Source organism: Leptodactylus fuscus, chromosome 2 (assembly GCF_031893055.1).
Source record: "Leptodactylus fuscus isolate aLepFus1 chromosome 2, aLepFus1.hap2, whole genome shotgun sequence".
In the NCBI taxonomy this organism is placed as follows: Eukaryota; Metazoa; Chordata; class Amphibia; order Anura; family Leptodactylidae; genus Leptodactylus; species Leptodactylus fuscus.
In genome coordinates, this window is record NC_134266.1 from 229,351,629 (window position 1) to 229,365,498 (window position 13,870).

Here is a 13,870-nt window from a genome sequence, read left to right on the forward strand (position 1 = left end):
TGGTAATTCTGAACTGACAGCTCTGCCAGGACCTGGACAGGTTCAACCTCATGGCCTGGAGGTTGACCGCATCGTATACGGAGATAGACGATTATCCCAGGCCGTTCTAAGAACGTTGGCCCATTCAAGAGCGGATTCAACTAACAGGAGTTACCAAAGGATCTCGGATAGGCAGCTTAATAACTCTGCTATCGAATCGGTCTTGGAGTTCCTACAGAGTGACCTGGATAAGGGGCTAACTCCAGCTACCCTGAAGGTTCATGTTTCAGCACTTTCCGCTCTTCTAGGGACCTGGTTATAACAAGATCCTCTATTAAAGTAATTCCTTAAAGAGGCCTCTAGGCTCCGCCCTCAGATGCAGCCCCCTGTCCCGCAATGGGACTTGGCTGCGGTTCTTCAGGGGCTTTGTTCTCCCCCGTTTGAACTCTTAACAGAAGTGGACTGGAGATATCTCTCCTACAAGGTAACCTTCTTGTTGGCAATTACCTCTGCCAAAAGGATTGGAGAATTACAAGCTTTGGCTGCCTCGGAGCCATTCATTACCTTTTTCCCTGATAGGGTTCAACTTGGGTTCATCCAGGGATTTTGTCCTAGGGTCGCATATATCTGCGCATATATTTGGATTGTACAGCTTCCTTTCGAAGAACCTGCTCATCAATACCTACGGCCGTAACAAAGGTGTTAAAGCCACCCTGTCAAGATGGATCAGGGAGGCCATCGCTTGCTCTCTTCGCGCTCAAGACCTACCAGTACCGGAATTGGACCAACTTCCCGGTCAGAGAGACGCTCGCTCTCCTTAGAGCAGATATGTTCCGCTGCTTCCTGGAGTTTTCATCTGATGTTCGCCAGACACTGCAGATTGGACTGGCGCAGCTGAGAGGCCACAGCCTTCGGACATTCTGTCTTGGCATCTGCTTGCCAAGATCTCCCACCCTAGTTGGGATTTTACTTGCTAGATCCCCATCTTGTGCTGCTGTTTGGCGTAGGGGGAATGGAAGATTATAAAGATAATCTGTTTTCCCTTAGCCCAAACAGCAGCACAAGGCTCCCTCCCATTGTTTATGGTAATGTTTGTATTGTTATATTGCCTTTTATACTTTTTGACTAACACAGGGGGGAGGAGGTCGCTCTGGCCTCTTATAGGAGGAAAAACTGTTAGCTAATTAAAAGTTCCACCTGTCCTAACAGCACACAGGGGCAGGAATACCCCATCTTGTGCTGCTGTTTGGGCTAAGGGAAAACAGATTATCTTTATAATCTTCCATTCTGCAACGTGGGGTTTTAGCCTAAGGCCCCCACGTTGTTGGAACACAGCTTTTTTGTTACATATTTTGCTGTGTTTTTCTGAGCCTAAGCCAGGAGTGGATTGAGCAGAAGGGAGACATATAAGAAGCTTCCTATATATTTCCCATTCCTTCTGTAGCAATTTTTAGCTTTGGTTGAAATAAACCACATCAAAATCTGCAACAAAAATGCTGCGTTTCTGCAATGTGGGGCCTCAGCCTTAGGCCTCCTGCATACAAATGGCACGCATGTGGTTTTCACTGACCTATACATTAAAAATGAATTGACAGGGCTGCAAATGCAGACAGATATAGGGGATGTATAGGACAGATATAGGGGATGTATAGGACAGATATAGGGGATGTATGGGACACATATAGGACCTGCTCCATAGTTTTCAGGTCAATTTGGCCCAGATACACAGCAACAAAAAGAATGGCTGTATATATGGGTCAATTGAAATATATAGGTCTGTACTTTATCCACAGTTGTAGATAAAGAGTCTGGTCATGTGCATTGCAGGTTACAACTCAATGTGCCTCATATTAATAGCAGTTAACCCCATCATGTCCCTCACATTAACCCCCTGTGTACTTTACATAAGGGATACTGATATGTGAGACATATGGAGATAATAAGTGAATATCTTCATTATATAGGTCCTTTATTAGTACCCCCATATGTCTCACACATCAGTAACCCTTATGTGAGCCACACAGGGTTAATGTGAGGGACATGATGAGCTTAACTGTTATTAATGTGAGGCACATGGAGTTACTAAAACTAAAGTAATAACCCCAAATGCCTGACAGTAATAAGAATAGTTAGTAAACACACGTACCTGGTGTTGTTTTTACTTTCACTTTGCTTCTCCTCCTCAGGGCTGCAGACGGCAGGAGCTCCTCACGTGTAGCAGCAGGTCCAGGGAGCCCTTATCCTGTGCAGTGAGAGGCTCACCTCTGATTGGTGGGCAGTGAGAGAAAGGGGCGTGTCCTACACCGCAGCTCTAACAGAGCACTGAAAGGACGCTCTCTCTCTCTCAATTTAGTGTGAAGTCTCAGGCTGGCTGGCGTGCCAGCAAAATATGCCTCACGTGCCAGTCTTGGCACGCATGCCAGGGGTTGCCGACCCCTGGTCTAGTACTTAACCTGACTCCTTCTGTCATTATTTTACATCTGTGAGTTTAATAAAGCTGTGGCCATTTTGTCACCCAAAATAAAGTTGTTTGTGCATTTATTCCAAAGTCAATATTTACCGTAGTATGGGTGGTTTTAGGAAGGCGTGAGGGACATCCCATATCCAAAAGTCATGTGTTCCCCTTTCCTCACTATTCCACTGTTCCTCTCCTCATACTCCTGTTGGAACATGGGAAGAATATGCAAATCTGACTTCCATGATGTAATTAGGAAGCCAGTGCTTCAGGTATTCACACCAATAGAGGGCGCTCACTGAGAATGTGCAAGTCTGTCTTCCATGATGTAATTAGGAAGACAGAGCCTCAGTCAAGCAAACCAATAGAGGGCGCTCCCTTTAACATCATGCTGACCTTCTCAGAGGTCTTTGTTTGCTATGATGTTGGAATTTTATCAGGCACAGTTTCGATGTCATTGCATCTCGTCAGCTTGGCGCAGAGAGGACTGACCTGGCAGAGGTGAGAGGCTTAGACAGGCTTGAGGGGATATCATCACTCCATAGGGAGAGAACCACCATTTAGGTGTGTGGAGTCTTATTAAGCCATGAGCGCTCCACTGTGCAAAGGAACATGGGAAGAATATGCAAATCTGACTTCAGTGTGCAGTGTGCATACCTGAGGTACTGACTTTCTAACTACATCATGGAAGTCAGATTTGCATAATCTTCATGCTCTTTGCACGGTGGAGCCCTCATGGCTTAATAAGACTCCACACACCGAAATGGAGGTTCTCTCTCTATGGAGTGACGATATCCCCTCATACTCCTGTTGTGAGTTTATGTTGTGCTGCGTGTTTGTTTTCCAGCACATCCTGCCCTAGTTGTTTCTGTTTGCAGCTTCACCTATTCTTTGTTAGGGGTGACCACCTCTAGTATCCCAGTTCCTAGCCTCTTTCAGCTCTCTCCTTACCTATCCGTTAGGGCTTCGTGTTTAGAGAGCCAGAAGTTGTCGGGGCTAAGCTTAGCTTGGGAACAGCTGACAATCACCCTCAGGCAAGGCCTAGTCACCTGTTGTAGCACCAGGGAGAGTTTCCTACCCTATTCCCATAGAGGTCCATGCAGCATTCAGTATTTGGTTGCTTGGGCATAGACACAATTGTGACACCAAGCTCCTGAGGGGGCCCACTCAGCAGTGGAGGAGGGTTTGGGACCGTGGCCATCTGGAAATGACTGGGGCCCCGGACCAGCATGATAGTGGTCGAGGAAAGCATGGTTCCCTTACCGCTATACATAGTGCTAATGGAGAGGGGCCTGGCGATCACCAGGCACCTTTTCATTAGATATCAGGCAAGGGTAAGTGATTAAAAATAAAAAATACTGATATTCACCTGTCCTGGGCTCAGCATCCACTCCGGAGCTCTTCTGGCCGGTGCCTGAGATCTTGTTCCCCAGACCTCACTGCTGGGGCCTGTGATTGAGCCCCAGCGGTCACATGGAACGTGTCGGCATAATGACGTCATTGCGCCCCTTGTGACTGTTGAGGCACAATCACAGGCCCCAGCAGTGACTTCTAGGGAACAGGACCTCAGACACCAGCCTGGAGAGCTGAGTCGCAAAGGCAGAAGAGGAGCAAGAATACACAGGAGAGGTGAAGCAAGGTGGAGTATAAGTGATTGATATTTTTAATCACTTACCCTGGGCCTCTGATTATTATACTCTGGGGTCTGTGTGGGGGCCACTGTGTAGCCGTAATGGCTACCATACTGTGTGGGGGCCATTGCGGAAGATATAATGCTGTGTAGGGGCCATTGTGGAGGATATAATGCTGTGTGGGTGCGACTGCGGAGCACATAATGCTGTGTGGGTGGCACTGTGGAGTATATAACTCAGTGTGGTAGCCATTACGGAGCATATAATGCTGTGTGGAGGCCACTGCAGAGCATATAATGGTGTGGAGGCCACTGTGGAGCATTTAATGCTGTGTGGGTGCCACTGTGACCCATATAATGCAGTGTGGTGGCCACTGCGGAGCATATAATGCTGTGTGGGGGGTCACTGTGGAGCATATAATGCTGTGTGGGGGCTACTATGGAGCATATAATGCAGTGTGGTGGCCACTACGGAGCATATAATACTGTCTGTTGGCCAGTATGGAGCATATAATGCTATGTAGGGGCCACTCTGGAGAATATAATGCTATGTGGGGCCACTACAGAGCATATAATAGTGTGGAGGCCACTGCGCACCATATAATCCATGTGAAGGCCATTTCAGAACATATAATGCTATGAAATGATGTATTCCTTGAAAAATTTAAATTTTACACTGTGCAGCTGATGGTGTAATCATTTCTGAAGAATAGATTAATCCTATAAAGCAATTGAACAAGTATGGACGCGCTTATTAGGATACCTTAGAACTTCAGGAAATTCCAATTCCAGTCAAGCTCTTGTTGTGCCTGGTAGGGCGCAAAAGAAGAATATTAACCGAGTACAATGGGCAACGTCCACCAGCGACGACTCTTAGGTTGGAGTATACGATGCAAAATATATTGGGGAAAGGTTCCTCAATGTATAAACCAGCCACGCGCTCCCTCGGTGTAGACAAATATCGATACACGGATATGTAGACAAAAGTAGATTTTATTGTAAAAGATGACGTGTTTCGGGTTTTTTTTTTTTTGGTACTCTGAGTGCCACCCCTTCATCAGATCTCTTATTGAAGCTATATCAGCATGTACTACCTAGTGCACTACCTCTATCAGCATGTACCAGGTAGTATATTACCTATATTTTTTAATGTGAAACTTTTTTACGTGAAATCTTCTTTTGACGAATTTGCTGGTTTTATTTTTAATTTTCCACATTACTATCTATATTTTTTTTAAAAGTACTATATCCTGGAATTTTCACTCTGACTACTAAACCTAATAATAAACAGACACTTGACAATTCTTTTATTTCTTTTAATGTAGATTGTGAGCCCCACATAGAGCTCACAATGTACATTTTTTCCCTATCAGTATGTCTTTGGAATATGGGATGGAAATCCATACAAACACGGGGAGAACATACAAACTCCTTGCAGATGGTTTTATGCCCTTGGTGGGATTTGAACACCAGGACTCCAGCGCTACAAGGCTGCAGTGCTAACCACTGAGGCACCGTGTGGCCCCCGACACTTGACAATTCTGTATGGATTCTCACTTCAGTAGTAACCTCATTTACATCACAAACAAGGCAGACAGGAGCACAATAGGTCACACCTCTATAGACAACACCCATAGTGACCCATTGTTGCATCCACTACTGACAAGAGATCGTCAGAGCCCATCTATATCACCATATCAGATTATCAGGATACCACTAAATGTTGTTAGAGCAAGAGGGCTTAGGCAAGATCCCAACTGCCATAATCATGTATGGAAAATAGAATAAAAATCTAAAAATAAAAACAGATGAGAAAAAGTGAAATATTTCACCATCTGTTTTTAATTAATGCATTTCAAAATTGACGATACATTCCTTTAAAGCTGAAGGTTTGAAATTCCAAATTTTTTTTGTTCTCACTGAACTTTGAAGGCCTGTCCCATCGGTCTTTTCTTAAGAAATGTTGTGCAACATCCTGGGGCTAGCAAGTTAGAGATGATGCCAAGGAAGGGGCCCAAGATGGCTACTGCTCACTCCTTGTTATGTCATGTAGGGTTTGGCACCAATTTCTCTTGCAAGCGCCTGGGGCAGCACTTGGTGATCACAGAGAGTTCTTCCAGGGTACTCCCTACTCTGGGTTTCGCATAAAGCTGGATAAGTGCAAAAAAAATTGCATAATGCATATTAGACATTAATCTGACAATTAATTACAACACTTTATTACAAGTAGTGTCTGTAGGTGACACTGCAGTTCTTTATTTTTTCTGTCTCTGTAGCTGGTACTGGGTTTGCTCTGTTGTCCTGTCTGTAGATACTGACCATCTGCCTGCAGGTATCAGTCCTACATGTATTCTGCGAACGCTGAATCCTGAGCTTGATCTACTTATGTGGTAACCAGGAGTACATGTGGATCTCATGTGGTGGGATGAAAAAAAGGGGACCAAAAAAAAAAAGGGGGGGGGGGTCGTATATTGTGTGAAGTAGAGCTGAGTTTTTAAAAATTCAATTCGACCGCTTCTCCAAATTTCCCAAAAAGATTTTATTCTATTTGAATTAATTTGTGGCAAATAGCGTTAAAAAACAGCTATTTCCTGGCTGCTGCAGTAACACACATAGGGAATCTGCTGTGGTAGTCAAACAATACAGTGAGTGAGTATGACACGAACATGACAGGCGTCACTCTTAGAACCACTGCACACCTCACTTATTTGACCAGTTACAGGGCCAAAACTGACCAAATAACTCAACTGTGAACTCAGCTTTACACTTCAATGTTAGTATCAGATATAAACAACCGTGCAGAGGCTCAAGATCCTACTGTAGGGTGAAAGAGTGCACTCTTTTGACACCCTCGTCTGCTGATTCCACTCGGATGTCTACAGAACCTGTTCTAGTAAATGCTTATACAAGCAGAGCCCTCCTGACAGAGTGGAGAGGGCAATGAAAAATTACCATTCAAGTACCCTTATATGGATAAAGGGAGACCCAAAAAATAGAATACTGCGCTTGACCTGATAAAATTGGATGTGATACTTTATTGAAGACACGTTATAATACACACTATGCCTATGTCGGCATTTCAGGGTTCACGTCCCCTTTCTCAAGTGATGCACAAAAGATACAGAGGACCCTGTAACCCAGAAGGAATCCACCTAGGGGGCCTCATTGCGTGTCTCACAATTGCAGCATCCACGTGGTATGTATGTGTAACAAGCGCAGTATTCTATTTTTTGGGTCTCCCTTTATCCATATAAGGGTACTTGAATAGTCATTTTTCACTGAATTCTACCACTCAAAATCTGGGCTGTTGGAACTACTGCTGCTACCAGTACCTGTCATCACATATAGAGTGGTCAACCCTACAGGGTGCCTACCTAAATGACAATATCGAACATTCTACAGATCAGCTCGGTGAGTTAATTTTCCCTGCCTAGAGTGGAGAGGGCATCATAGTGACATAGTGTTGAGGTAGCAGCAGCATGAGGAGGCCATACAGTGACCCTTTGGCAGAATGGGGAGGTTGCAGCAGCCTTAGGAAGCAATACAGTGACCCAAGGGCAGAGTGAGCAGCCGGAAGAAGTGTTAGAAAGCCATACAGTAATCCAGTGGCAGAGTAAGAATGTGGCAGCAGCCTTAGGAGGCCATACAGTGGCCCAGAGACAGAGTGGGGAGGTTGCAGAAGCCTTAAGAAGCCATAGAGTGACCAAGTGGAAGAGTGTGGAGATTGCAACAGGCTTAGGAGGCCATACAGTGACCCAGTGGCAAAGTGTGGAGGTTGCAGTAGCTTTAAGAGGTCATACAGTGACCCAAGGGCAGAATGAGCAGGCAGCAGCAGCGTGAAGAGGCCATACAGTGACCCAGTGGCAGAGTGGGGAGGTTGCAGCAGCCTTAGGAGGCCATACAGTAACCCAGTGGCAGATTGAGCAGGCTAAAGCAGAGTTAAAAGGCCATACAGTGACCCAGTGGCAGAGTGTGGAGGTGACAGCAGCATGAGGAGGCCATACAGTGACCGAGTGGGAGAGTGTGGAGGTTGCAGACATGAGAAGAGGCCTTACAGTGATCTACAACCCCTGGCAATATTTATGGAATCATTAGTACCTGAGGATGTTCCTTCAGCTGTTTAATCTTGTAGAAAAAAGCAGGTTACAGACATGACAAAAAACTAAAGGCATTTCAAATGGCAACATTCTGGCTTTAAGAAACACTAAAAGAAATCAAGAAAAATAATTGTGGTAGCCAGTAACAGTTAGATTTTTAGAACAAGCACAAGTAATAAATTATGGAATCATGTCCCAATGCAGATTCCAGATTCATCACTGAATATGAGTTTCATCCAATCATCCACAGTCCACCATTGCCTTTCCTTAGCCCATTGTAACCTTGTTTTTTCTGTTTAGGTGTTAGTGATGACTTTCTTTTAGCTTTTCTATATGTAAATCCCATTTTTGAAGAGTCCTACTTATCACTCATGAAGTCAATGCCTCAGAGACTGCAAGCAGTTATAAAAGCCTGAGGTGGTGCAACAAAGTACTAGTGATGTGTTGGAGTGTTATTTTCTTTGTTTGTTTGTTTTTCACGTTTCCATAATTTTTTCCTCAGAATTGAGTGATTCCATAATTTATTTGTTGTGCTTGTTCTAAAAATCTAACTGTTACTGGCTACAAAAATTATTTTTCTTCATTTCTTTTAGTGTTTCTTAAAGCCAAGAAGTTGCCATTTGAAATGACTTTAGTTTTTTATCATGTCTGTGATCTGCTTTTTTTTTCTACAAAATTAAACAACTGAATGAACATCTTCAGGGACTGGTGATTCCATAATTTTTGCCAGGGGTTGTAGTGGCAGAGTATGGAGGTTGCTGGAGTATGAGGAGTCCATACAGTGCCCATTGACATAATGTGGAGGTAGCAACAACCTTAAGAGGCTATACAGTGCCCATTGGCAGTGTGGTGAGGTTGTGGCATCCTTAGGAGGCCATACAGTGACCCAATGGCAGAGTGTGGAAGTGGCAGCAGCCTTAAGATGCCGTACAGTGACCTAGTGGCAGAGTGTGTAAGTGGAATCAGTGTGAGTAGGACACAGAGTGGCAAAGTGATATAATGTGGAAGTAGCAACAATCTTAGGAGGCCATACAGTCACCCACTGGCAGAGTTTGGAGGATGCAGAAGCCTTATGAACATGCCCCCTTTTCCTATTTAGCCAAGTCTGGTGGTCTAGATAATACACATCAAGAAGTGTGAGATGTACTAACGTGCTATGATGTGCCAAAATATGTCACAGTATCCAATCATAATCACAAAATGAAATCTGCCTCATTGGAAAAATTTTGCTAAGAGTGGTGATCCTTACGCCAGTCCTAATTTATTCCCCGCCAGTCACACACCTCCTAGTAATTCTAGCATCTGGTCACAGATCTGTGGTATAACTCATGCCAGGTTCCTGCCTTGGCAACCTGGATTCTTGCCCTGCGCCATCCAATGTCAATCCAAAAAGTGGCAGGCAGAGAGATGCAGCACAGTGCGGCAAAAATGCACCAAGTTGAGGGGCTTCTTTAGCCATTTTCCAGGCACTTCCACATTCGTGAATATGGGCCATTGTGTTCATAATACACAGTCCAGTCACATTAATGTGACCACCTGTCAAAATCCAGAATAACCACTTTTCGCAGAGCGGACCACTGCAAGACATGCAGGAAGAGAGGGGATGTTGTGATGATGTTCACTGGGATGTTGAGCCATGCCGACTAGAGTGCCGTGGCCAGCTGCGCTAGGTTACGCAGTTGAGGATCCATGGCGACAACAACCTGATCGAGGTGGTTCCACAGATTCTCAATTGGGTTCATGTCCGGGAAATTTGCTGGCCAAGGGAGTACGGTAAACTCATCCTGGTGCTCTTCAAACTATGCACATACACTTTGAGCTTTATGATACATTGCATTGTCCTGCTGGTAGATGCCATCATCCTGAGGAAAAACAATTTGCATGTAGAGGGGTGAACATGGTCCACAAGGATAGGTGCATACTTGAGTTGACTCATCGTGCCTTCCACAATGAGTGAGTGCACCCAGATGGCTGATGACACGTGCCTTCTTGGTTATTTAACCTTGACGTCAAAAGTAGGCGGTGGTCACATTAATATGACTGGACTTTATATGTGCAAGACAACAACAGATCAATACAATATGGTACTTTTACAGAAAACCATTTGGGGTATTTTAGCAGCATGTTTTGCTCTGTTTTTAACTTAATCATATTTGAATATATATTTATTTTACCAAATGTTATTTTAACCTATTCCCAACCCCTTTCCTACAGTTACAACAAAAAAAACTCTCATTCTAAGAGGTTACATACACAATGGGGCAAATTCATCATCAGTTTTCTGACATAGAGAGATGATATTGAGAGGCATGTTTGGCATAATTTCCTAATTATCTTTTGAACCTGTCACAGAAGTGGAAGTCTCCCAGCTACTTTCTTCATCTCGCCCCACAACCTGCAGTAGTGACCCCTTCCCCTCACACCTTCTCCAATCTCTGTCCCCTGCTGTCACTACTTACCTTACTAAAATATTTAACCTCTCTCTCTCTTCTGGAATCTTCCCATCCTCCTTCAAGCATGCTGTTATAATCCCGCTACTGAAAAAACCCTCCCTGGACCCATCCTGTGCTGCTAACTATCGACCCGTCTCTAACCTCCCCTTCATCTCTAAACTTTTGGAACGCCTGGTTTATTCTCGGTTAATCCGTTATCTCTCTGCTAACTCTCTGCTTGACCCCTTACAATCTGGTTTCCGCGCTCTGCACTCTACTGAAACGGCTCTCACAAAAGTCTCTAATGATCTACTAAAGGCTAAATCCAATGGTGACTTCTCTCTTCTTATTCTTCTGGACCTCTCTGCAGCTTTTGACACTGTTGACCATCAACTTCTCCTCACTATGCTCCGCTCAGTCGGCCTCAATGACACTGCGCTCTCCTGGTTCTCCTCTTATCTCTCAGACCGCACTTTCAGTGTATCATTTGCGGGCTCTGTTTCCTCCCCTCTTTCCCTTGCTGTTGGGGTTCCTCAGGGCTCGGTCCTCGGCCCCCTGCTCTTTTCTCTCTACACAGCCCCCATTGGACAAACCATCGCCAGATTTGGCTTCAGGTACCATCTTTATGCTGATGACACCCAATTATACACATCTTCCCGTGACATCACCCCTGCACTCATACAGAACACCAGTGACTGTCTCTCTGCTGTCTCTAATATCATGTCCTCGCTCTATCTGAAACTAAATCTCTCTAAGACTGAACTACTACTGTTTCCACCATCTAACAGATCTGTCCCTGATATATCCATTGCAGTCTCAGGCCTTACTATAACTCCTAGGCAGCATGCCCGCTGCCTTGGGGTCATATTTGACGCAGACCTTTCCTTCACCCCTCATATTGAATCACTCGCACGTTCATGTCACCTCCACCTCAAAAACATCTCCAGAATACGCCCTTTCCTTACCAGAGATACACTAAAGACACTTATTGTCTCTCTGATTCATTCTCGCCTTGACTACTGTAATTCCTTACTAATCGGTCTTCCCCTCACTAAACTCTCTCCTCTACAATCTATTCTGAATGCAGCAGCCAGGCTCATCTATCAGGCTAGACGCTACAGCGATGCCTCTGGTCTGTGCCAGTCACTACATTGGCTGCCTATTCATTATAGAATAAAATATAAAGTTATTACTCTCATCCACAAGGCTCTCCATAATGCCGCACCTCCCTACATTTCCTCCCTCATCTCTGTCTACCGCCCAACCCGTGTTCTCCGCTCACTCAATGACCTAATACTTACATCCTCTATTATCAGAACCTCCCACGCTCGTATACAAGACTTCTCCCGAGCTGCACCACTTCTCTGGAATGCTCTACCCCGGACAATAAGATTAACTCCCAACTTCTACAGTTTCAAACGCAAACTAAAGACGCATCTTTTCAGACAAGCCTATCACAATTCCTAATGCACAAAATTGTCTGAACACTGTATAAGCAATGCCGCCCCTGCTACCTCTTGTGTCACCCCCTCTACCTCATAGATTGTAAGCTCTTTTGAGCAGGGCCCTCAGTCCCATTGTGTGAAATGACGTTCTTTGTTATGTATGTCTGTATCTGAACCCTATAAATTGTACAGCGCTGCGGAATATGTTGGCGCTATATAAATAAAATGTATTATATTATTATTATTAATTAGTGTAGATGAAGCGAAAGAGGGACCGTCCTCCTTGTGGAAGATGAATGAAGATTTGAGTGACTCCCCTGGCACTTTATCTAGTGCTTGAGGGATTTTTTACAACATGGCCTGATCTGTATGTTTTATCTATAGTGAGCTATTTATGTTTACCTACAAGTTGAATAATGTTTTAGATTGCAATGATTATCATCTCTCCTATTTGTGTTGTGTTAGTAAGGTTTATTTAATTTAGCAGTTCTATTTTATGTGATTATTCACACATCTAATGAGACTGTTAGAATTCTCTTAGCTTAGTCCATAAGTGTAGCAACTTACTGGACCTTATCAGGATATCCTTAGCCTTTGTATAACTGGATATTTTAACTATTTATCTAAATTTTGAAGTATTTATTGTTGTTCTGGATGTTGTTGTTAATTTTAAGGTTGATCATATGCACTTGAGAAAGAGCAGTATGCTCGAAACGCGTTGTGCAAAATAAAGTCTTTTCATTGTACCTGGGCGAGCGCGGTTTTCCTTTCATCTTCCACAAGGAGGACGGTCCCTCTTTCGCTTCATTGCCTTGACGTCTTGCAGGCGTTCTTTCCAGCGGCTGCCCGTGTCCCTATTGCTTCCAATATTATACGTAATAGAGTTGTTGTGTCACACACAACTCTTCCAGGTGAGCGGCCAATTTTTTGCTTACCTACCTTTTACCCATCATTTCTACACATTGGTTGGCTCGGTGCCCCTCTCTCTCTGTATTTTAATTAGTGTAGATTTCCATTCTGGTGCAGACAACGTCTTTATTAATCTTTTGGTTCCTGTACCAGTAAGACCAATTATTAAGACTGGAGTATGAATTTCCCAAATTGATTTTTGGGAAAAAGCTGCAAAATATATATGCCCCCTTAAAAATTTATGCTTAATGTTCCTGCAAGGCATAAACAGACAAACATGAGCACCGTATCACATGTATCTTACTGGCAAGGTAACAAAGTGGTAGATATATTCATGGTGCATGTATTATACATAGCTGATAGAATGTCCTATGTTCTTCTTGAGTGGAGGTCCTCTTTATGCTGAAGTCCCCATGAATTGTATGGAATATTAAAGAATATCTAAACACTTTCAACATTTTTTTCATAAATCAACTGACCAGATGATAGTAGCAAATGTTTTCTAATATATTTTATTATATGTTATTAATAAATGTTTAAATGCTTTCTTTTTTTTGTAAGCTTTTCAGGCAGAGACACTACATGTATGTGAAAACAACCCGGAATCATGTCTGGACTAGTGGCAAGACCCGGACCACAGATAGTTCCTACATTCACTGTCATATCAATTGGCATCTTCATAAATTACTCGATCCCTGCGCCAGGTGTGTGGCACCGCCTTAAAGATAGAGCAAAGCAAGGCCTGGACAGGAATGGGTGAGGAAGAATATTGTTTGTCACCTGTTGGAATAATCCAGGAGGTAGCAGAATAATGTGTCAGTGTGTGGCAGTCAAAAAAAGGGGCAATATACTGTGGAGGCCAAAAAAGCGTGAGTCCCAGTTAAAGGGAATATAGACTGTCAAAATAATAGGGACAATATACG

At 43.9% G+C, this 13,870-nt stretch overlaps 1 protein-coding gene across 1 annotated transcript in view; it reads right to left on the reverse strand.

The window, feature by feature from the left end:
• Window positions 1–13,870, reverse strand: part of LOC142195748 (uncharacterized) — an 88,915-nt gene that overhangs the window by 17,485 nt on the left and 57,560 nt on the right. The window lies entirely within an intron of this gene.